The sequence below is a fragment of the Nipponia nippon genome, unplaced genomic scaffold (genome assembly GCF_047370975.1).
Source record: "Nipponia nippon isolate SJK-2023a ecotype South Korea unplaced genomic scaffold, ASM4737097v1 scaffold_13, whole genome shotgun sequence".
Taxonomy (NCBI): domain Eukaryota; kingdom Metazoa; phylum Chordata; class Aves; order Pelecaniformes; family Threskiornithidae; genus Nipponia; species Nipponia nippon.
This window is the reverse complement of record NW_028262324.1, coordinates 6,309,402-6,334,315: the sequence shown is the minus strand read 5'-3', so window position 1 is coordinate 6,334,315 and position 24,914 is coordinate 6,309,402. Positions and strand designations below refer to the sequence as shown.

The 24,914-nt window shown below is 42.3% G+C and overlaps 1 long non-coding RNA gene across 6 annotated transcripts in view; it reads right to left on the bottom strand.

Moving 5' to 3' along the window:
- LOC148056515 (uncharacterized) overlaps positions 1–24,914 on the bottom strand; it is a 201,353-nt gene that overhangs the window by 148,030 nt on the left and 28,409 nt on the right. For 4 of the 6 annotated variants that reach the window (XR_015703016.1, XR_015703018.1, XR_015703019.1 and 1 more), the window contains exon 2: positions 17,763–17,971. The exons of the other annotated variants lie outside the window; for them this stretch is intronic. This is a non-coding gene — a long non-coding RNA (uncharacterized LOC148056515). The remainder of the gene's footprint in view (positions 1–17,762; positions 17,972–24,914) is intronic. 6 annotated transcript variants of the gene reach the window in all.

Genomic DNA, 24,914 nt, shown 5'->3' with positions numbered 1-24,914 from the left:
TAGACAGAAGACCACATCACATTTCATTTTGAATAATCTTGCCATTAAAATGGCAATTCTTTCTACAGAATAGTGATGGAGATTGCCAACGAGAGACTCTCTACCAGATTGCCTCTCAAAGTCACCTACAGGACAGAGCAGATGAGTGTACTTTGAGGCTTTGTGTCTGAGAAAGGTACTGTCAGCGCTGAAAAGGAAAGCCCACGAGTCAACAGAAAATTTGGTTTCTCACTGCTGCCAGTTCTTTGGACTCCGCAAACACAAATATTCACTGCAGGAAAGAAGTGCATGAAAGAAGGATACTGTGGGTTGCTTGGAGTTGTTGCTTCCATGCCACCCACTATACTAACTCTTAAAAATAGGACTGCATTAAAGTAGTCCCTACACATTTGCTTTACGTAATGGTGGTTGAACACTGGTACCCAAATGTCCATCCCTCTTCCATGGCATTCTGGTTCAAATTATAGCCACTTGATGTTAATTTTCAGCCCTAGCAATTACTGAATAATTTCTATGTTTTATAGAATGTGTAACAGGAATATTCCTCTTGGGGTGAATCAATATCAGCTTATGCCAAGAAAGAGAGTATTTTACAGTATATAGTCACTCTTTCTTTTTTTTTTCTGCCTCACAGAGAGTCATTAATTCCGTGGGTGATTCTAATATTAAGTGTACATGCATGTGGTAGGTGGGTGGCAAAGACAGTTATTGATTATTATATGGACATATCTGCCAGCGTTGATACTAATGTAATTAGAAATCCATTGCAATGAATATTGAACTATGCACATGGCCTAATAGCAATCTTTGCAATAGTTCTTTATAATGAGTGTAGCAGAATAGATAACCATGGAGAACAAAGATCTCTGCTTACAGAAGGCAGGGGTGTAGAATAACCAGTGGCAGAGCAATCCAGTGTAGTTTAGTTGCTCTTTATAACACACACATACTGCTTATTTATTTAGACAAAACTGCCACAAAACTTTGTAGGGGGTTGGATGCATATCATCCAAAATCTTCTCCTTGAGGAACGGTCTAAAAATATAACAGGGCAAATGAAATCTGTGACAGTTGCTCTCTCCTTTGACTCAAGCGGAATGAAGATCTATTGAACTTGGAAAAGAATCTTACAATCATAGAATCACAGAATTGCTTATGTTGGAAAAGACCTTTAAGATCATCAAGTCCAACCGTTAACCTAGCACTGCCAAGTCCACCACACAACCATGTCCCTAAGCACTATATCTTCCCGTCTTTTAAATGGGGGATGGGGACTCAACCACTTCCCTGGGCAGCCTGTGCCAGTGCCTGACTACCCTTTCAGTGACATTTTTCCTAATATCCAACCTAAACCTCCTCTAGTGCAACTTGAGGCCATTTCCTCTCGTCCTATCGCTTGTTACTACGGAGAAGAGACCGACCCCCACCTCGCTACAGCCTCCTTTCAGGTAGTTGGAGAGAGCGATGAGGTCTCCCCTCAGTCTTCTCTTCTCCAGGCTAAACAACCCCAGCTCCCTCAGCCTCTCCTCATAACACTTGTTCTCTAGACCCTTCACCAGCTTCATTGCCCTTCTTTGGACACGCTCCAGCACCTCGACGTCCTTCTTGGAGTGAGGGGCCCAAAACTGAACACAGGATTCGAGGTGCGGCCTCACCAGTGCCGAGTGCCGATCACTGCCCTGGTCCTGCTGGCCACAATGCACTGGACATTAAAGTCTGGGCCAGAGATAACTTTCTGACATTAGAGCTCTAGGCTACATCTGGTTAGAAGGTCCCTGTTTTGTTACAAGTTTCTAAACCTGCCTATCTCCTTTGTTATTGGGAATTATTTATAAATTGCATTGCTGCAATAGTGGAATTAGAGAGATGCCGTAAAAAATCTCAGGAAGGAATTGGTTTGCCATTCCTACACTACGCCAGTATATTTTCCCACCTGCACTTTAGATTCATACCAATTTCAAACACTGAGGTGAAAACATACACACAGAAGAGCATGTACCAAGTTGCATGAATGATAAATACCCTGGGACAGCAGCTTGGATTGTCGCAGCTCTGCGAATCTCTTCACTGGAAGGCAAAAATGAGTCTAAGCTGTCTGTTTCTAAAGAACTTAGAAATGTTCTTTATGAAACAGATCTTTCCTACTGAAATTTCTCCTCTGCAGAAACTCTTTTCTACAGAAATCCTGAAAGTTGCTAAAACCTTCTGAGAACCACTAATCAACTCCAATTTCTACTACTTTTGGCAGATGTTCAGGGTACTCAGCATCTCACAAGGATTTTACCTTGAATCTCACTAGAATGGAGCATCTAATTCGAGCAAAATGAAATTAATTTACTGTGTTGCAGTCTGTAGCAGCAGCCATCTCATGAGAGAGAATCAAACCTCCAAAAGAATAGCTATGAATGCAGAAATTTGCTGGAGCGTGTCCAGAGGAGGGCAAGGAAGCTGGTGAAGGGTCTGGAGCACAAGTCTTATGAGGAGCGGCTGAGGGAACTGGGGTTGTTTAGTCTGGAGAAGAGGAGGCTGCGGGGAGACCTCATCGCTCTCTCCAACTACCTGAAAGGAGGCTGTAGCGAGGTGGGGGTCGGTCTCTTCTCCCTAGTAACGAGTGATAGAACGAGAGGAAACAGCCTCAAGCTGCGCCAGGGGAGGTTTAGGTTAAACATTAGGAAAAACTTCTTCACCGAGAGGGTGGTCAAGCATTGGAACAGGCTGCCCAGGGAAGTGGTTGAGTCTCCATCCCTGGAGGTACTTAAAGAATGGATAGATACGGTGCTTGAAGACATGGTATAGATGGACTTGGCAGTGATAGGTTGACGGTTGGACTCGATGATCTTAAGGGTCTTTTCCAACCTTGACGATTCTATGATTCTATGATTCTAAATTGAATATCCTCAGGAAACATCAGCATGACCAAACAAGGATACAAGGAGCAAGATCTGCAAGTTAAAATGCTTAAATTATTAGTAAATATCCAGGCACATGCAGTAACCATGAACTTCATATTTGACATTCTAATTAACTCTGAATAGGAATCTGAGCAATTGCCTCAATATTGTTGATGCTTGACAAAAGGATATAGCTGGCTACAATGAGATTTGTACTGGATAAAAGTCTGGCAACCATGATATTGACTTCTATAATTCCAGCAGAGGATAACCATGTAAATCCAGGTGGACTTCTGTACGCAAAAGTTTAACATGGGGCACCTGCTCTGCTAAATTTACTTTTTCAAACTTTAGCATTCATATTTTAAAATAGGACATTCTACTTGTTCCTGTCACTTGTAAAGGGGATACTATTACCCACCACAAAACATCACTGTGCAGCTCTAACAGCTGGTCAATCTTTTTGCATCCAGAATACCTTTGGATGGAAAATTGCTTTTCCACATTGTTTTTTGGGAAAACCTGTCCATTGGATTTCCATTTAAAAATAAATAGGGAAATCAAAGTAGCAAATGTTTCCATTTTTCACAATAGAGAATTGAATTATAAAAGGAAAAACCAGATTTTTATAGCAAATATATATATATATTATAGCTTCACTGAAGGAACGTAAGTTGTCTTGAAATTTTGTGCAGAAAAAAAAAAGCATGACTAGCTCATGTGTTTGTAAAATGTTCTGAAATCCATGGAGACAGAGCCATATCCTGGTAGCCTTCTTCGTACTGTGTGTCACATAGAAGGCCCTGAGCATGAGCAAGGCCAGGAGTATCTAGCAGAAAATGACAAATGGCTATATGTGCAATTTTAATTAATGAACTGGTGACCTGACAATGCAGTATTCAGGAAACACCAGCTGGTAAAACTCTGTACAATAAAATGAGGCTAAGCGACTGGAAAATCACTAACAGCACAGTGTCTTCTTGTGGCATCCCAGCTAAAGAAATCCATGAACTTTAAAAAGAAACACAAAAGTGAATGTTTAAATAAAAAGCATGATATATCAAACATCTTCGTTATCACTATTTCTCTTGCAGGAAATATTATTTTATTACTACACTAAGTTTAATTGCATCAGTAACAGTGTAAGAAATATCTTCAAAGCCGTTAAAAGCAATAATGAGTTAAGGCTGATCAGACTCTTTACAGAGAAGAAAACTGAACCTGAAAAGACCAGAGTTAGTTCTGTGTCAACACTAATATCAAAACATAGCCTTTCCTAGTCTTTCATTTTTACGCTCAAATACTGTTATTTCTGAGTAGATCAATTTTAAATGTGAGTGCAATGTATTAAACTTAAAAGTGGAGTTTAAATTATTAAAATTACTTCTATTAGCTTCAAGCACCATGGCTCCATTTAAGCAAATGAATTAAGCACATGCCTAAGTACATTTCTATTGAGTTAAGCTGTTTAGCAAACGCCTTCCCTGCAGGCCTACTGAAGCCAAAAGCGTGTAAGCATATGCAAAATTTGGGGATATACTTCACTGTGTGGTTTTAATAGAGGTGCAACACTGAATCTGAGATTAGTCTTGGACCCAGGATTCCACTTCGTATGAACAAACGAGCGACTGCATGGCTTTGTTTGGTTTTGCCTTTATCACACAGTAAAAATACAGTTGGTAAAGAAAAAAATAATTAAACATCCTTTCCAAGTATTTATGGAAAGGTAAATTCCAGGAATGATTAATGAGGTGGTACCAGAGGCAAACAGACTCCAAAGCAGGGGAGAAAAAAAAACCCACAAGCACTAGATCAATCCATCCTCTGTCAGTGCATAATAAACACTGTGGTCTTCCAGCCTATAATTCACCAGATTCAATATTAGGTCATTTAAGAATCCCTGTGTGACACAAATAGAAAAACAAGTTAACAACAGAAATATAATGATTAATTTTACATGTAGCAAAGAGATCTGCATGCCTATTCAGCTCCTCGGAAGCCCCTTGACAGCAGATTTTTTATTTTTATTTTTTTCTTTTTAGTCTGCAACTGACACAGTGTTCCTGATGACTTGAAATGAGGTTGTCACGGGGAATGGATATCACTTATGAGGAGGTTACACTGCCAGTGGGCATTAAACCAGCAGCAACACTGTCCTGCAAAAATGAATGAAATTAGTAGCTCCCTTTGTATTGGTGCAGGGCAATATATATAAATAAACAGGAAAGCATGAAGCTAAATGATCATTTATAGCAGCACAAAGACTGCTCTAGTCCCAGCATCTGCATATTTATTAGTTGCTGTGATACGGCCAAATGCTAGAACCTAAATTACAATGAGATTCAACGCACAACTGAGAATAGGTAGACTGAATTAAACAAACATGATGCTGGTTGTTCCCTTTCAGCTGGAAGAATGATCGTATGGTACACATATTTCAAGGAATATGCAGTGATGATACTATTAGGAATTGGAATAGTTGTTGAGTCATAGGACTAATTAGCAGCTTTATGACTGATAAGTGAAAGAAAATGTTATATAACTTACTGAATTGCTTTATATAATCACACAGTCCCAAGGAATGTTTGCAGGGAACAGCAGCAATAGCCCCAGCTCTGTACCTAGCCACAATGATGGGAAAATCCCCACTAATTTTAATAAGAATAAGAAACACTTTGATAATTGGTAGTAAAAAATCCCCACATTTTTAGAACAAGTATGTAGATATACAAAAGTCCTTTTTATCCTAAGAATTACTTATAAGAGCTGCAGTGTAATATGACCACAAATGAGGAAACACTTCCACGGGTCTCCAAAGTCTGGATAATGTAAAATTTTCATGTGAATGCTATATTTGTAACGTTTCCTGGTCGGTCCCTAATTAATTCTTTCTAGAACCAGTATATATGAGAAATAATTTGAAGCAATGAACAATTAAGTTTACAAAATACAAGGGAATTTCAAAATCTTAACTTTACAGACAAAGTCCAGGGCAACTAATATCCTGTATTTCACTGCTCAGGACAGTGGGACTGAATAGTTCCAAAGGAAACCTCAGAAAGGATCAGTCCCTCAACCTTGAGTTGTCTGATCTCAAGACACTATCACAAACGTCATGTCTTTTGGCATTTGATCAATTAGGGGTGTTGGAGCCTGGAAGGAAGAGAGACCTTTCTCTGGAGCAGGTGGCCCTGAGCATGAACCATTCATATCCTTATACCTCCTCCTGCAGAGTCTTCTCCAGATGCACTGGGCTCAGGGGAGCTTTTCCCACTGATGTTGCAGGGCTTTGGGCTGTGAATTTACTCAGCATCTGCTCTCTGGCAGACAGAACAGTCTTTGGGCGAAAGTTCAGGCAAGTTCCTACGTGACTGAATTGGATCCAGTTCTTAAAAAAGCTTTAAAAAAGAGAAAAGCAAATGTCCAAATCAAAGCTACTAAATAGCTGGATGAAATCATGTGGCAAACAGGCGTTTTCTTTCAAGGAAGTAGTTGTGTGGCTTTGGAGACACGAACAGCCTTCTCTGCTGAAGACAATGAACAAAGGGTCACCAAGAGCGGCAGCACAGAGTGCTCCACACACACTTTCAGGTAGGCTACCCTCTAGCGACTGCTCCACACTGTCTTAAACCCAACCGTTAGCTTAGGCACAGAATAATAATGCAATAATTTGAATTGCAGCAACTGCAACGTCATTGTTCAACAGAGGCAGCTTCTAACAGTGTTCTGTAACTCAAGGGGGTGAACTGTCTCGCTCCTGACTGAAGTTCCTTCTGCAGGAAAAACATGTGGAATAGCAGAAAGCTACACTGCACCAGGGGAAACAATTCTCTGAGGTGCTGTGTAGGCTCACCTCATGTTAAATACTGTTGTTTTCTCAGCTTGCTTGCTGTCATTTCAACCAGTGACAGGTTACGCATTGTTGAGCTGGGTAGGTAGCAACTTTTTTAAATGCTGCTGTGTTTCCTTTGGTTTGGACTTAAGCAATTAGTGGAAGTTTAAAGCAGATTGCTGTTTCTGAAAGGTTATCTTCTGTAAGTGCAGCGTCCCAATGCTGTCAAAGAGAGTTGAGATGTACAGGGCCAAGAAGAAGAAAATAGAAACAGCCACCAAAATAAGAGCCAAAAAAGCTGGAGGATGTAAGACCATCTGGGCATAGAGAAAACAATGACAGCAAATGGAAAGAGAGTTTATGCTGGGCATCCCTGAACCCTAAATGGGAATACCCCTGGCAGGTGTGGAAGAGAGAGCTATGAATAATTTTATCAACAGATCCAACCCTCAAATTCCTCTCATTTAAACTCTCTTGTAGGGAAGAGTTTGTCCTCATGAGAGCATCCAGAAAAGAACTCAGTAAAGAAGGGCTGGATTTCAAAGATCCTCAATTGTAAACAGTCTTGACACCTTTGTATTACTTATTTCACTGAGGTGGAAGATGGATTAATTGCTAAATAATTACAGTTTAGACCTGGACAAAATAACTCCAATGAACAGGCTCATCAGCAACAGAATGTATAACACTCTGTAGCAATAAAGACATTTTCTCCAGGAACATGCAATATTTACAGAATTTTATCCATTTTACAGTGGTTCTGTGAAGCTCTTCAGAGCTTGTCAGCGCAGCTGTAGAAAGCGAATGAAAAAATTCAGCCCAGGAAAGATGAATGCTACTTGCTGTAGGGAACCTCATGGAAACATGGTGGGATGACTCACACAACTGGAGTGCTGCAATGGACGGCTACAAGCTCTTTAGAAGGGACAGGCAAGGAAGGAGAGGTGCTGGGGTAGCCTTGTACGTTAGAGAGTGTTTTGATTGTCTAGAGCTCAACGAAGGTAATGATAAGGTTGAGGGCTTATGGGTAAAGATCGGAGGGAAGGCTAATAAGGCAGATATCCTGGTGGGAGTCTGTTATAGACCACCCAACCAGGATGAGGAAACAGATGAAGTATTCTACAAGTGGTTGGCTGAAGTCTCACAATCTCTAGCCCTTGTTCTCGTGGGAGACTTCAACTTGCCAGATATTTGGTGGAAATACAACACAGCAGAGAGAAAGCAGTCTCGGAGGTTCCTGGAGTGTGTGGAAGAGAACTTCCTGACGCAGCTGGTAAGCGAAGCAACCAGGGGAGGTACCCTGCTGGACCTGCTGTTCACGAAGAGAAAGGGCCTGGTGGGTGATGCGTTGGTCAGAGGCTGTCTTGGGCTCAGCAACCATGAAATGATAGAGTTTTCAATTCTTGGAGAAGTAAGGAAGGGGGTCAGCAAAACTGCCACCCTGAACTTTAGAAGGGCAGACTTTGGATTGTTTAGGACTCTGGTTAACAGAGTCCCTTGGGAGGCAGTCCTGAAGGGTAAAGAAGTCCAGGAAGGCTGGATGTTATTCAAGAAGGAAGTCTCAAAGGCGCAGGAGCAGGCCATCCCCATGTGCTGTAAGTCAAGCAGGCAGGCGAGAAGACGGGCCTGGCTGAACAGAGAGCTTTGGCTGGAACTCAGGAAAAAAAGGAGAGCCTACCACCTTTGGAAGAAGGGGCAGGCAACTCAGGAGGACTACAAGGATGTTGTGACGTTATGCAGGGAGAAGATCAGAAAGACGAAGGCCCAGCTAGAACTTAAACTGGCCACCACAGTTAAAGATAACAAAAAATGTTTTTACAAACATATCAGCAACAAAAGGAGGGCTAAGGAGAATCTCCATCCTTTGTTGGATGCGGAGGGAAACATTGCCACAAAGGATGAGGAGAAGGCTGAGGTACTTAATGCTTTCTTTGCCTCAGTCTTTAATAGTCAGACTGGTCATCCTCGGGGTTTTCAGGCCCGAGCTGGGAGATGGAGATAGTATGCAGAATGAAGCCCCAGTTGTCGAAGAGGTGGCAGTCACCAACCTGCTTCTCCACCTGAATCCCCACAAGTCCATGGGGCCAGACGGGATCCATCTGAGGATACCGAGGGAGCTGGCGGAGGGGCTTGCCAAGCCACTTTCCATCATTTATCAGCAGTCCTGGTTCAACCGTGGAGGTCCCAGATGACTGGAAGTTAGCAAATGTGACACCCATCTACAAGAGGGTCGGAAGGAGGACCCGGGGAACTACAGGTCTGTCAGCCTGACTTTGGTGCCAGGGAAGGTAATGGAGCAGATCATCTTGAGTGCCATTACACGGCACGTGCTGAACCACTGGGGTATCAGACCCAGCCAGCATGGGTTTACGAAAGGCAGATCCTGCTTCACTAACCTGGTCTCCTTCTATGACAAGGTGACCCGCTTAGTGGATGAGGGGAAGGCTGTGGATGCTGCCTACTTGGACTTTAGTAAGGCCTTTGACACTGTCTCCCACAGCATTCTCCTGGAGAAGCTGGCTGCTCATGGCTTGGATAAGTGCACTCTGCACTGGGTTAAAAACGGGCTGGATAGCCGAGCCCAGAGAGTGGTGGTGAATGGAGTCAAATCCAGTTGGCGGACGGTCACAAGTGGTGTTCCCCAGGGCTCAGTACTGGGGCCGGTCCTGTTCAATATCTTTATTGATCTGGATGAGGGCATTGAGTGCACCCTCAGTAAGTTTGCAGATGACACCAAGTTGGGTGGAAGTGTCGATCTGCTGAAGGGTAGGAAGGCCCTACAGAGGGACCTGGACAGGCTGGATCGTTGGGCTGGGGCCAACTGCATGAGATTCAACAAGGCTCAGTGCTGGGTCCTGTACTTCAGTCACAACAACCCCATGCAACGCTACAGGGCTGGGGAGGAGTGGCTGGAGAGCTGCCTGGCAGAAAAGGACCTGGGGGTGTTGGTTGACAGCTGTCTGAACATGAGCCAGCAGTGTGCTCAGGTGGCCAAGAAGGCCAATGGCATCCTGCCTTGTATCAGGAATAGTGTGGCCAGCAGGACCAGGGAGGTGATGGTGCCCCTGTACTCAGCACTGGTGAGGCCGCACCTCGAATCCTGTGTTCAGTTTTGCGCCCCTCACCACAAGAAGGACATCGAGGTGCTGGAGTGTGTCCAAAGAAGGGCAATGAAGCTGGTGAAGGGTCTAGAGAACAAGTGTTATGAGGAGAGGCTGAGGGAGCTGGGGTTGTTTAGCCTGGAGAAGAGAAGACTGAGGGGAGACCTCATCGCTCTCTCCAACTACCTGAAAGGAGGCTGTAGCGAGGTGGGGGTCGGTCTCTTCTCCGTAGTAACAAGCGATAGAACGAAGAGGAAATGGCCTCAAGCTGCGCCAGGGGAAGTTTAGGTTGGATATTAGGAAAAACTTCTTCACCGAAAGGGCAGTCAGGCATTGGAACAGGCTGCCCAGGGAAGTGGTTGAGTCTCCATCCCTGGAGGTATTTAAAAGAAGGGTAGACGTGGTGCTTGAGGACATGGTTTAGTGGTGGACTTGGACTGGGTTAATGGTTGGCCTCGATGATCTTAAGGGTCTTTTCCAACCTTAACGATTCTATGATTCTATGACCCTATACTGAACTGTCTGGAAAGTTCATAGCAGAACAATCTGTAAAAGAAATAATAGAAAAAGTCCCAAACACAAATGCTTTGTAGAATTTTAACACATTTTTATAATGGATATTGATAGTTTCCTGCCCTCTGCTTTCTCTTCCCTGCCTCAGCTAGGTCTTCTTCTTCCCAGCAGTCAGACAACTGGCTTAATGTCAGGTTTGAGGCCAGAACTGGGATGCTGGACGGTCACTGCACTCCATGCTTCCAAACATAAGACTCTGGAATACAGGGGTTCAGCATACAGTGACTTTCTATGCCTTCTGTGCTAGGGGAGCTATTAGAGATGGATGATACCAGCAGCAGAAAACTTGGCCTTGACCTCCCAAATAAAGATACAGTACATCTGTGTGGCCTGTACTGAAGGTCAAAAGAAAGGGAAAGCTTTGCAGGCCATGACACTGCTACAGACTCCTCCTTGTAAAAGCTTCTCAATATTGAAGAGTTTTAAGCACTTTTGTGAAGGAGGGAATAGTAAAACAAGGCCACACAGATCCTCTCAGTGAGGTCAGTGGGGGTCAGGACAAACATGAAGGAATGCTGTGTAAACAGGGAACAGGCCTCGTGAACTGGTTAATCACTTCAGATTCACAGCTACCAAAGGCTTCTGTCTTACTCACTTCACATTCTTGATTTTTAATGACCTAATTCTTTGGCTTGATGAAGCAATACAATACATACAATTATTAATACTGTAATTACTAGTACTACTGTCTATTGTGAGTAGACAATATTTGCTCTTTACAAACTCATAGGCAGCATAAGGAACCTGAATATTCTTTCTCTTTGACTTAATATTCTCCCCCTCTCTGTTCTGTAAACTTTTTTTCCTGAGATCATATCAGACGGTTATCTATTCAATTTTATGTCTTTTACGAAGGTGGAGTCCCTGATTCCAGCTTAAATTTGAGCTTGGTTTTCCAGGGGAGCCCCACATTCCCAGAAGCCGGGTTGCTTTAATTTATAATCTTTACCTTGCATTATAAAATAAATGCCAGGATGATGGAGAGCTGCCTTTCTAGGTCAAACAATTGTAGAAAAGTCAGGGAGAGGCTGGAGGGGAAACGCCTGTTCAATCAAGAAAGTTCACTAATGATTTCTAAAATGTCTTAATTGCTTCAGCACAATCTACAGGCATCCCTTTCATGCCTCAGACAGGACAAACAACTGTCTAATATTTCAGAATTAGCAACTTGCTGAAGTAACCAGACTATAATCTTCCTAGTCATGGGTTAGAATTTTTGAGGTCTCATCAGCACACCACAGCTTCTTTCTTTAAGTGTTTTGTGTAACTGCAGGCTTATCTTCAAAGAGCAGATGTATGAACTATCATTTTTGATTAAAGCCATCCAGTTGGAATAAAAAAAAAAAAAATCATCTGTTCACTGCAGTTAGAATCATCTATTTTAAATACATTTACATATTCCTTTAGCTGTCCAACTATTTTTTTCCCCACTTTCCCTTCTTTTTGCAGCTTGGAATCCTGCCACATTTATATTTTGTACTAACTACTCAGGGTCCTAATTAGCAGAAATGGGATGTCAGCAGGGTACCAGCCAGCAAGGGAGGCTTTTTGCTTCATTGGGAAGATGTGCAGCATGTGGCATGGATCAAAATCTTTGCATCCCATGCAGAGAACAGCATGACGTGAATTGCAGAGCAAGGTAAATGGGAGAATTTGGGTATCTTGGAAATTTGTGAATTGGCAAAAGCTGCCGATTCACACGTTTTAGCTACAGGCAAAATCAAGGGCGTTTTGCCTGCAATAATGTGCATTAATCCAAAATTTAGTATTTGAGCATGTGACATATTCAAAAATAATCTGCAGTGCTGGTTTCTGAGCCCACAGCTGTTACGCACAGCCCAATCCCATTGTCATCTAGGGCTAGATAAACATAAGAGATTTGGATGTGACAACAGATATCGCAAAGTCTCACGTTAGCTGCCTGGCCCCCATGAGCACTCCAGAGTCCTCCAGAACATACAGATTGCCTACAGAGCACAGAGGAAGCTAAATGTCTCAGATAAGGTCCAAAATGAACAAGAAGGGAGCTGATTTGGCAGTAGCATTAGCCACCAGGAAATGTCAGGGAGAGATGTATCTCATATCATACCCCCTTCAAAGACTATGTCCCCTACTCAGTGTTGCCCCATGCCTCCATCACATGGAAACCACAGCTCATGAAAAGATGGAGGGAAGATTGATATCCCCTAATTTGGATGTCTCTGAAAGAGAACTGGGTGGCAATATCATTAATCGCAAGAAATAGACATAGAATGCACAACAGACAGAGACAATAGAATAGATGATGTCTATTCCTCTGTCTGTTTCTCACCATTTTTCGGAAGGCGTTTCTGCATCAGATCTGACTAGCGCCTTCTTGCTTGTTTTGTGAAATCCTATTTTTGAAGACATTTGAGGAATTAGTAAGTAGGACGTGGGGAATTCTGCAATATCAACCCCATGGCTCCTCAGTCAAACATCTGAACAGAACAAACTGTCTGATCTTACTCTCCTAACTTCACTGGGGCTAAGATATTTTGGGAGATTTTCTGTGGACGTTTGGGAGAGAAGAAACGGTGCGGAGTATTCTCTACAAATGGTGACTGAAACGGATGTTTATCACAAGATACGAATTCAGTGTACAGAGTGAGATTCATTGATCCATGGAAAGAATATTTCACCCAAGAGTCCCTCAGTAAATCAAAATAATTCAGGTTTGAAGGGGCTTCTGGAGGTCCTTTAGCCCAGCCTTCTCCTCAAAGCAGGCCTAACTTCAAATATAAATATGGAGCCACTTCTTCATAGAGTGTGCACCTGGGGGACACTTCTGTCCTTCATCATGTCATATTGGGATATTTTCACAGGGCTAGGAGCATGGTCTTTCTCACTACGATGGGGCTGTGTCCAACAAGAGTCAGAGATGACACTGCTGAAACACGAAGAAGGGCCAGAAAAGAACTGGTATGACTGAGATACAAAGGCAGAAAAGAAACATCAGAAAGGGAAAAAGAGACTGAGAGCCAAGCCACAGAGAGTCATGCCTAGGAAAAAGCCAGGAGAGGACCAAAAAATGTGCAAAGAATAGAGAAATAGCTCTCCATTTCCTGATGCAAACCTTTGTGCTCATTTTCAGCACATTGATTTCTGCAGCCCACATCTACCAAGTGCACAGACAAACAGCAGTGGGTTGTAGATGGCAAAGCTGTTGATTTGCATGTGTCCAGGCATTTCCTGTATTATTGATTGCTTAACCCTGGCATTTGTAAAAATATAGAAAGGAAAGAAAATGAAGAGAAAAGTACTTATCTTTCATGGGCACAAACTTGCCACCGTGGTGCCATGTGTGTTTCTGACTAGTCTGTCTGTCCCTCTCTTACCAGAAATATAGCAATAACAAAAGATGCAACCAGGAAGGTAAGAACTGCAAAAAACATGTGGGTTGCAAGGTCAGACTGATCTAAGAAATGATCTGGCTTCTCTTCTTGCCTTTGAAATCTATATCCATTGCAGCTCCAATTCTTTTCAACAGACACTCAGAATAGCAAGGAGGATTTCAGTTCTGCAATGGACAGGAAATCCTCTTGAGAGTAGACATAATTTTAGATACACAATGAACTGGAGTGGACAATGCCAAGGGCAGGTGTGTTTTTCACATTTTTTATATATGTAAATATATATATATATATATATATATATATAAATTGGCTTGTTTATAACTAGCCTTCCGGTTTAAAGTCTGTTCTGTTACCAGAATTTGTTTTATTTCTATCTTCTGGTAGTTTGTTATTCTTCACATCTGCTTAGAACATAACTCGGTCAAAGATTTCATTCTTAAATAAAGGGACAGCGTGCTGCTTGTTCAGAAGGCATAAACCGACGGCTCAGATCCTGCCCAGCTCCTGAAGGGAGCTCAGAAGGCCGCTGCCTCCTTCTCTTGGTGTTTAAGGACAGAAGGGACACAATTAGTGAGTCTGACTGCATTGCACAAGCCATAGCATTTCACCAAGTGCTTTCTGCAGCACATGCTACTTAAGCTGCGCTTTCAGAAGAGCATCTGGTTTTGCGGTAACAACTTGGAGAGACTGGTTATGCCAGTGGTTAATTGCCTTCATAGTATATGAGTAGATGCTGATTTTCACAGTCGGTCATGGGCAGTAAAAGAGCTGTTTTTTCAATAGTTTAAGTGGAAGATATTTGTCAAAATATCCAGATTCAGTGGCAAACGGAGTGGCTTTTACCATTGGTCAGACTGATGGCTTTGGTGCAATTTGCTCATACACTGTCAAAGGGAAATACGATCCTTGGAATTACAAGCATGGTCCTTTGAAGTTACAAATGTGGTGCTGTCAGTGACTTTCCAAAGGAATGTTGAGCTTGCTCACTAATGAAACATGAGTTATGTTAATGGTCGGTAATGATAATTATTAATATGCTAACTATATATCCAGTATTAAAATCATATCTAAGCACTGGAAGGCACTAAAAGGTGTCACGCTGCAGGGATGAGGTTTTAATCTGTGGAGAAATCTGTTTTTACTGTAGATACAAGAGGAAAAGAAAGAGAAGACATGATTGTGCTGACAATAAATGGTAAAAATCGAGAAATTTTTTTTCTTTGCTTTTTGAACAGTTTTGGTTTTGCTGTAAATTCTCTCACTGTCACTTTTCTCCTTTTTGCTGTTTAACTTCAGAGTTTATGAAGTAACAAAGGCTTCTTTTGTCTTTTGTCATTAGACAAATGTTGGATCTGTTTTGAAATGTACAGAGTGGCATAGAAAAGAGAAAGGAACGACAAAATACCTTACGCTCACTCTTTGTTTGTGTTTAGGGACAAAAATCAGTGAGAGGAGGGAAGCAAAACTGAAAAGAGAAAAAATACCAAAACCCTGAGATTTCTGAATTTGAAGGAAAACCTCGAAAAGTAAAGAATTAAAGAGGACACTTCACAGTTTTGAACAGATGGCCCTTTTTCCAGGGGCCAGTTTTTTTTATTTGAAAAACTGCCACAAGTGCTATTCCACCTTTGCAAGCTGGACCGTCCTTTGCTTTAGAACGACACAACACCAGGAGGCAGGTGTTTACACTCTGTGCAAGGCTAACAGTCATACCGAGCACAGAAGAGTGGAGAATCAGTCATGTGGGTCAGAACTATGAAAGGAACAAATTAATGAACCACAAGGTTTTAATTAAAAATTACAAATGATATTAAACCCAAGATTTATCTACCTGAAACACAGACATTACTCAGTAGAAAGGATTTATTTGACCCAGTTGTACTAGGTTTGCTTCATTCACTTCTCTCTGGTGTTGTGCTAGCAAGATATTGTTATCCCCATCCACAAAGTTCCATGTGATGAGTGTGGTGATGAAACGCTGCTCTGTATCTGCTGTATATACATTCGGTACAGCCAACTATGTTGGGCTGCAAATTAATAATACAGGTATCTAAAAGGAACAGATGCTGTGGTCTCTTTATTACTTTCTTCCTAGTGACTCTGGAACACAGTAAAAAAGAGTGGGTTATAAAGTTTTCTCTAATTAGAGGCATGAATATTCTGATCAATTCAGAGCTCTTAGGCAGTTGTTTTTATCTGCCTAGTGGAATGCAGTTCACAGTACTGAATAATCTCAGCCAACCTCCCTGTTTTCTGAGCACTTTGTAGGAGGTTAGATACTATTATGCTGTCATTACTCTGCATTACAGCAAAGCTGAAATCTCTTGCGACTTTCTTCATGGAAAAGTTATTCTGTGGCAGGGGAAACATGTCTTTGGCAGTGTGGGATAATCCTATGAATGACTAAAGAGCTAGATGGAGTGAAGACGGACGAAGCCAAATAAAGAGAGCTTGCGAGTTGCACTCTCCTCTGAGCTAGGGACCTAAGTATTAAAGCCGACCACTAGAAAAGCATTGTGGCCAGTGACGATCATGGCAATGCTCCACAGGTTCTGAAAGGCCAACTATGGGCTACACGGAGTGGAACTTCTCAGAGGAAGTGAAATATTGGCCTCAGTGCAATAGGTGTGGCTTTGAACAGAAGGTGGGCAAGAAGAATTTGCTACGGATTAGCAACTCCAGCATAAATTGGCTCTCTTGGAATAATTTCCCTGATGATGACCGTTTCTTCCAGGAAAAAAATCGTTGGGCTCTGCTCTGGGAGGGCACAATGAGTCAAAAGCACAGGCACTTTATTCTGGAAGAGACTGCCTAGTGCTGTTCCTGAACAAGTAGAGTTATTTCAGTTAATGTTCCGCTGTAGGCAAACTGCATAGCTTAAGAAAGAGAAAAATAAGACATTTTCACTTTTTTTTTTCTTTTTTATAGAAGTAAAGCCCATCAACCATAATCCTGCAAGGCGCTTTACACCCCCAGCCCTGACACACACCAGAACAAGTTAAATGAACACCTCACGAGAAGTTTTGATCTCTGCAGTGCTGATCTCATCCAAGGGCCTTTGTCTCCTGCCCCAGGGTATGAATAACTTTTATAGGCATCGATGTACTTCTATCTTGCAGCAGGGAGACAGGACTCTGCAGCATCCCAAGCATTGTTATTTGCAGTGATATGGCAAGGGCTATGGGATGAGGTGACCAAAGTAAAGGCTGATTTGGAAGTTGTTGTTCTCCTTATCCATTGCACAAAACTGCTATACAATAGATTATATCCAAAATTATCTGTATATTTTAACTCTGTACCTTAAGGATCTGTCTAATTAGCCCAACACAATGTTAGCATATTAACTACACTCCAGCAGACTGAGAGTATTTATTACTGAGAGAACTCCTACCAGGAACCTTGGAATTTTTACAATACATTTTTGTCCATACTTTTTGGAGCAATAATAATGTAATACCACACTGCCTCCCCAGATAGCTGCAGGGTCCCTTTTAATGAATAGGAACAAACAAACTATCCAGCTAAGCCCAGAAACATGACCCCTATCAAAAGCAGAATCAAACAATACCCCGAAACAATCTACATATACAAAGAACAAACTTTTCTTGTTCTTCCAAAGATTAACTCAGTAGGTATTTGGCATTCAAAAAATTCTACAACAGAAATTATTTTGTGTTTGAAGAGGTTTTCTTTAGCATTATTGTTGCAGTTATTTAAAAAAAAAAAAAAAGGAAAAGTTTTAGAAAACAATTCTGAAATATTAATCTAGGTAGCATTCTGTATGGCCAGTTCTCCTGTGATCTCATCTAATGACAGTTTGTAAAGTCTGTTATGTTTTTATCGTAGAACTTTTTTCACATCCCCTGGCCATCTACTACCAGCTCCGTTCCACATTTATTGCTTAGTCAACAACAGTGGCATTTTCCATTTCTCCACAGAATAGTATCTATCTGGTGACCCCAGCACTGTACTGGGCATGGAAGAAACTTACCCTGAGCTCACATAGGAAAGGACACAGCCATGCATAAATGGTGGGCCCAAGTGGAGACACTGAGACGCTTGTTTGTCCCATACCAAATACCATAGGTTTGTGATCCTTCTATCAAGCCCAGACAGGGGAATGACTCGGAAAACATCTCCACCTCCTTTGGGGTCACGCAGGACCTTTCCACTGGTCCACCTCTTTCATGGGAGTGCAGACTGGAAAGAAAACAGAGCATTTGGCCACAAGGTCTTCAAGTTATGCTCTCCTTCTCCTGCCCCACCCCCCCCCCCCCGCTGCTCCTCCCCCCTGCCTCACAGACTGTCAGGGTCCAAGTGGCACAGACCAGTGCCACTCCAGCCATCAGACTGCCCAAGCTCACCCAAGGCAGCTGGGGAGAGGCAACTCTTCATGCTTTGCATCTGTAAAACACTTCCAGCAGAAGCTTGTGAAAGCAAGCAACCGCTCTGGGCTGCACTTCTCTCTCAGTAAAATTGCAATTATCTATTTAGACTATCAGTGCCCTTTGGCAGGGATTGTCTGACGTTAGCGCGTAGCACAGGGTGCCCTGATCTTCTTTAGGATATCAGTGTACCACTACAAGTCAAGAAATGCCACACGTGCGTGACAGAATTTATAGATCCCAGTCTTGCTTTTGGTGATTATGACCTTTAGGTTTACTAGCGCATTGAGCTCTGAGGACTGGCTACCTCTCTGTGAAAAAGGCAGTTTTCCTTCTGGTCACCTGTATTTTTAAGCTCACGTTTAGAAGCATTAAAAGTAGCAGAAGCAGAGGCCAACCCTTCACAGCTCTGTGTTAGGAGACTGGAAGAGTACAAAGAAATCAGCACTGAACTTTGGAAGTAATACAGATTGTTTGTGCAGGATAGCCGCGATGGTGTCTCCTAAGTGCTCCTGTTGCAAAGTGTAACACTCCTTTAGTCAGTATTATGGGATGAGATGGGAAGGCAATGAAAATATTAAATAATCTGGTCATCCCTCTCAGAGCTGGAGCTTCAAAGCAAATATCAGGAATTTTCCAACTTTTTATTAATGGAAAATGCAGTGTCCACATCAGTAGTTTCCAACAGAAAGGTGTGATGTTGCTTGGTTTTTTTTTACAAATTATTTTCACTAGGAAACCTGAAACGACACTGCTCATCTCAGCTCGGATCCAAATGATCCCAGCACTTCCTCTGAATGAGCCTTTCTCTGTATGTGGGTAGCATCTGTCTGTCATGAAGCAACTGCTCCCATTCCCTTCACCACTTTGATCCATCAGAGCTTGGGTTTTTTAATTGTGTTGTGAAGCCTATATTGCTCATGGGGGCTCCAAAAAGAGAATGAGTAAGAGGATGAGTGTGTCTTGGGCTTGAGTCGGGGGGCTTATTCTATAGAGGATTTATTGATTTGAAACAAGTCCAAATATGAGTCACTATGCAGAAATGTTACACGGAGATTCTTATTTGCAATCTTGCAGAGTGCTGAGGGCCCTCGAGTGTTGCAAATAAAATTGGATCAAGTTCATTCTGCACAGTTCTGATGAGAAATCACTTGGGGTTTTTACAGATGTTGAGGGCACATGACCTCTGGCTCAGCAGTGGAAGAGCGATGGCAGTGACCCGAGGAAGCGGGCAGGCTGCAGGCAGCGTGGGCAGGGGAGCACTGCCGCCTCCTGACGGCTCTGGTCACTACAGAGGAAGCCTGGGTGACATCAGGGCTGGCTGCACAAAGCTGTGGGAGAAAGGTCTAATTCAAGGTCATCCTTAGAGAGTCTACAGGGATAATTGAAGAGTGGTAAAAAGAGCTAATCACTTAAACTAAGTGTTTTTATTGTTTACCGCCCGCCTGGGAGTTAAGAAAAATACTCAGTCACTGGGTTTGCAGCTGCTCTTGGGATCCTCCTCAGCGCAGGAGTAACAAGCATAGCCACAGCCTGCTCACACCCCCTCCACCACTGCCTGAGGACCAGAAGCATCCCCCATTTCTAGAGCCAACAGGGCAGAGCAAGCTGGTGGCAGCCCTGTGTTGGCGGGGGTTTGGATACCAAGGTGAACAGGGCAATACAAGATGCTGTGTGGACAAGACTAAGTAGCCCTTCAGTCACACAGATAATTGTCCTGCTCTGATCTATGGCCACCAGCCAGGAAACAGAAGTGGCTTAAAACTATTTTACATCAGTTTTGAACCCAGCTTTGCCTTCTCTACATTTCATCAGCCCGGGCTGCGCATTATTTAGCTCCTTGACTCTAAGCGTATTGTCCAAACCTCCTGAACATTGCTGCAGGGAGGAGGAACAGAGCAGCATGCGTTTCTCTAGCTTGAGGCTGATTATTGAAACACAGAGCCATGCAGTTCCTGAAGACTGAAGGTGAAAGAGTAATTAATTTTTCCTGGCTGATTTTCTTTTCTTTCCCAGCCTCCTAATTATTTCTCTGCCTTGGTTGCTGTTAGACTCCAAGCGATTAGGCTGTTGGAAAGAGCAGCTATGGCAAAGAAATGCGCACGAGGTGGGATCTTCCGTTGAAATCTGCAGGTGATGCATTTTGTGATTCTTGCTGCAGTACTGCATAGACTGATGGTACTTTACAGACAGATGCAAAGACTGTTCTGGATGTTGAAAATATTCAGCATCTGCTTCAGTTTTGGAAGGATAGAGTCTTTTTTTTTTCTTAGTTACCAGAGCAGGCTACTAAACATATGTCTTTTTCTTACTAACATGAGGCGCTTGTGTGTTAGTTCCAGTGCCCAATTGTCCAGTGTGATAAGAACTGCCAAAAACAATAACCCAGGAAATTTCATTTTCCACAACACTTTAGCACTGGCTGACTTGGTGGAAACCCAGCAGTGAGCTGTGGGCAATGATATATGAAGTGAAAAATGTTTGCCCTCCCTCCCAAGCCTCTTCGCACACTGCATAGACTTCCTGCTCACAGTCCATACCGAGGTCACGGGTTGTGCCGTCAGACTCAGCTCCACAGTAGATGCTGTCTGCATGTTTGCCACCGACACCACTGTGGCCAGACAGATAGCAAATTACCATCTCAGAAGAAATTGTCCCTATTCCCAGTATTACTTTGAGATCAGACCTTCCCATGAGATAATACAAAAAGACTGGCTTGAGGCCCAGGCTTCAGGATAACTTGCCTTAAGTATGTGTTTGCTTAGTTCATGTTATAAGGAAATAGTTATGTATCTAGTCACAGCATATTATGCAGAGCAACCCTGAAAATAGCCTCCAATGCCATGTTCGAAGGGAAGTAGATGGACTATAACAGAGTTTGGCAGCTGGAAGGTTTGTGAGTAATGTGAAAGTGTGCTTGGAACAGGAAATCATGCAGTTTACTGTAGTATGGATATGCACTGAGTGGGCCTTCCGAAAGCTGTTCATGTGGAAAGAATAAAAAACTATAGCAAGGTAGGTAGGTAGAGTTCCTAATAAGCCATAGCAGGCTTTCATCAATGGCTTTTACAGCTTTTCACTACTCAGATGCCATTTCTGCATTCAGAGGTTAGGATATAATGGGATGTGCAGATGCATAGATATTTCCCTTCTTTTGACTGACTGACTTGAAGAATAGGAACCACAGGCTCTGTGCCACAAATGGGAAAGGCAATTCTTCAAGCTTTCATGAGAAGTTGCTTAAATTACTATTTTCAGTAGTAAAATGTTGGCTATATTTATGTTTACCAAAGAAAAAGTTGGGTATAAACTTTCCAACAACTATGCAGACACTGAAAAGTTTTTCTGGTCGTCCCCCGTCGTCGTTGTCCCCCCCCCCGGCATCCCGGCATGGCTATAATATTTGCTAAATATGCAGTGGATTTATTTTATACTCTTAAAATCACACAAGAAGGTCACCAATTAAACTATTCTTCCCATATGGAATTAAGCAGAAGCAGATTAGTAGTTAAGTGGAGATTCTCATGGGGGTCTTCTCTAGAAGTTTATGTTTTATTATTTTAATATTTGAAGTCTACTCTGAGTATCCAGTTTAGCTGAAAAGAAGTCACAGACCTGATGGTGTTTTCAAATTTGTCTGTGCTTTTTATTTCACTTCTTTTAGGACACCACAATCCTGTTTATTCAAAGGTCACTGTGCTGAAAGCAATATCTGCAGATAACAAGAAATTCTGCAGACAGACAGAGAGGGTAGAAAAATATGAGTTCCATAACCCTTCACCTCTATTCCTTTTTGGTCTGTCTATTGGTTTTACAGATGAAAACAAAGGAAATTCTATTGTCTTGAGTTTGCCTGTGCAAAATAAATCAAATTTAATTCTTGGTTCCCTCCCCCTCTCAAAAGGGCACACTAGATTCTACAGCAGCAAGAAGGCTTTGGTTTTGTTAACGCTTCTATGGCTCAGGCGTGCTCAGCAATCTCAGTCTCCATCTTCTAATCACATAAACATTTCCAATATTGACACATCGTAAATGAAAGCCAGCTAGCACTGTGGGTAGGAAGAAATCTCTTCCAATGGTATACTAAAGTAAAGAAGTAAATTTATACCCTCTCAATTGTTTTGATTAGACCATAATTCAAAATAAGATTTGAGTCTAAGAAAACCACTGATCTATTAAAAATCTCTTCCAAGATATATTCTTCTACGGCAAACACTGAACACTTGTGTACATGACTGGAACGGGAAACCTGAGTCTCCAGAGTCACAGCTTCTGCTCCTGAAGGCTATTCCAGGTAGCACCTAATGTCGAAATGACGTTACTATACTAGGCCGCACGAATTAGCCAACAAGGTCAATCTGTAGGCATCACTGCTTTTTCAGAGACATGTTATCTACAGCATGATAATGACCTGATGGCTGCTAGCAGCTGACATAATGCTGTGCAAAGAGGTATCACCGAAATCAAATCGGTCAATAGTACTCAAGATGAATGTCAACATCAAACTACCTTTTTCATGATTTGTCTCTTTGACTCTTGGAAGAAGTTTCAGGAATAGGGCAAATAAGGTGGCCATACCAACCAAGCATGAGCTTGCTGTGAGGGTTCTATGATCTCCCTTGAGTTCGTATGCCTCTCCCCACAGTTGTGCATGTATAGATATAGATATATACATGTTGTACATACATATGTGTATATGTATGATTATTTGCAACATCTTTTCTGGGGCTGTTCTCTTTTTACAGTCTGTAAATGTTATGTAATGCTCTTGGATCAGAAGCATACTGGAAGTAAATGTCTCCTGCAAAGAAAATTGTCTATCCCTTCAGAAAGTGTAGTGTAGATTTACAGACTGAGCATACTGGTAAACTTTTTCCATTCATTACACCAACAAAAATGTTTCAAGAGAAGTAAAATTTAGGCAAGCACTGAACTTGGAAAGCAGAACACAGGAAGCTGACATGTGCAGCCAATTCAGCATGCGGAAACTAGCCATTAATATTTTAAGACTGGAATCTGGGGCCCACAGCTGATAATGTAGAATTCAATACTCTTGGTAACCTGTAAATTTCCAATGGAAGCCAAAATCTCACGTATGGAATTTAAGCAGAACATAAGCCATTCTACTGACAAGAAACACATGCATATTGACCATAACCAGCATCAGCCTCTTGAGGCAGCTTTTTTTTCTGGATGTATCTGTCCCACAATCTCCTCCAAGGCCTTCAGACAAGTCAGAATTTCCTTCGAGCCACTTGACATCAGAAGCAGGCCTTCAGACGGACTCACCCTGCTCACAGAGTGATCACTGCAGAGGAAGGTAGCATACTTTCTCTCTAACCAAGGACTGATCTTAAATAGTTCTGTTCCAGATAGGCTCACAAACAAATCCCTAGCTCAAACTGCTTTTTTCCACTAAGCCTTTGTCAAAGGAGAACAACATTGATTTTCTAGGAAAGAGTCTGCTTTCCTCAAACATTTTTGTTATTTCATCACAAAACAAACAAACAAACAAGGTCCAAAAAACTGAACTATTTTGTGTTCTTTGGCAATTTTTCAGCCAAAACAGTTCATAAAGTTTGGCAGTTTTTGACCTTGCAAGAAAAGTCTCCATTTTCCATGTAAAGGAAACCCTTTTCCCAGGTGTTGCTAAACTCATTAGGAGCTTAAGTAGCAAATAAATTCAGCTGCAAAAGGATGACTAGGGAAAATGTGGGCCTGCTGTTGATGGGGCGGGGACCTGGTGACAAAGGACATGGAAGATACCATGGCACTTGCTGCTTTCTTTGCCTCTGTCTTTACTGGTAAGATTCGTCTTCAGGAATCCCAGGCCTCTGAAGCTAGTGGGAAAATCCTGAGCTAGGAAGACTTACCCTAGGTAGAGGAGGATCAGGTTAGGGAACACTTAAACAAACAGGGAACCTGATGGCATGCACCTATGAAAGCTGAGGGAGCTGGCTGATGTAATTGCAAGGCCACTCTCAATTATGTTTGAAAGGTGATGGCAATCAGGGGAGATTCTTGAGGACTGGGAGAAATCAAAATCAAATCTCAACCCTATCTTCAAGAAGGCAAGAAGGAGGATCCTGGGAACTCCAAGCCTCATCTTGATCCCTGAGAAAATGTTAGAGCAAATAATCATGGGAACTATTTCCAAACAGATGAAGGACAAGAAGGTGATTAGGGGTAGTCAGCAGAGATTTATGAAGGGGAAATCATGCCTGACCAACCTAATAACCTTCTGTGATGAGATGACGGGCTTGCTGGATGAGGGGAGAGCAGTGGATGTTGTTTATCTCAACTGTGGTAAGGCTTTTAGTGCTGTCTCCCATAATATCCTCACAGAAAAACTGATGAAATACAAGAGATAGATAGATACACACACACAGAGGAGATAGATAGATAGATATGAGAAGACCATGAAGAAAAAGGATTCATGCTGTTTAGCAGTACTAGTCCCACTCCTTTTTTAGTGGCTGGAAGAGGATATGAAAATCATATAAAATATTTGCATGGGGCAAGTAACATGTTGACGTGGCTGAACCAAAACTACCACTTGTTATTGTTTCCTTCATCATTATTACCATCACAGTAAAAGGAAGGGGATTAGACAGGGTAGCTAAGATGGCAGTTTTGTAAGGCTTCAATATGGGCGGTCACATAACAGATCCAGCATTTCAGATGACAAAGGCACACACTGATTGTCAATACTGACATTAGCCTGCAAGTTCATTACTATCTCTTGCCTCTCTGCCTCC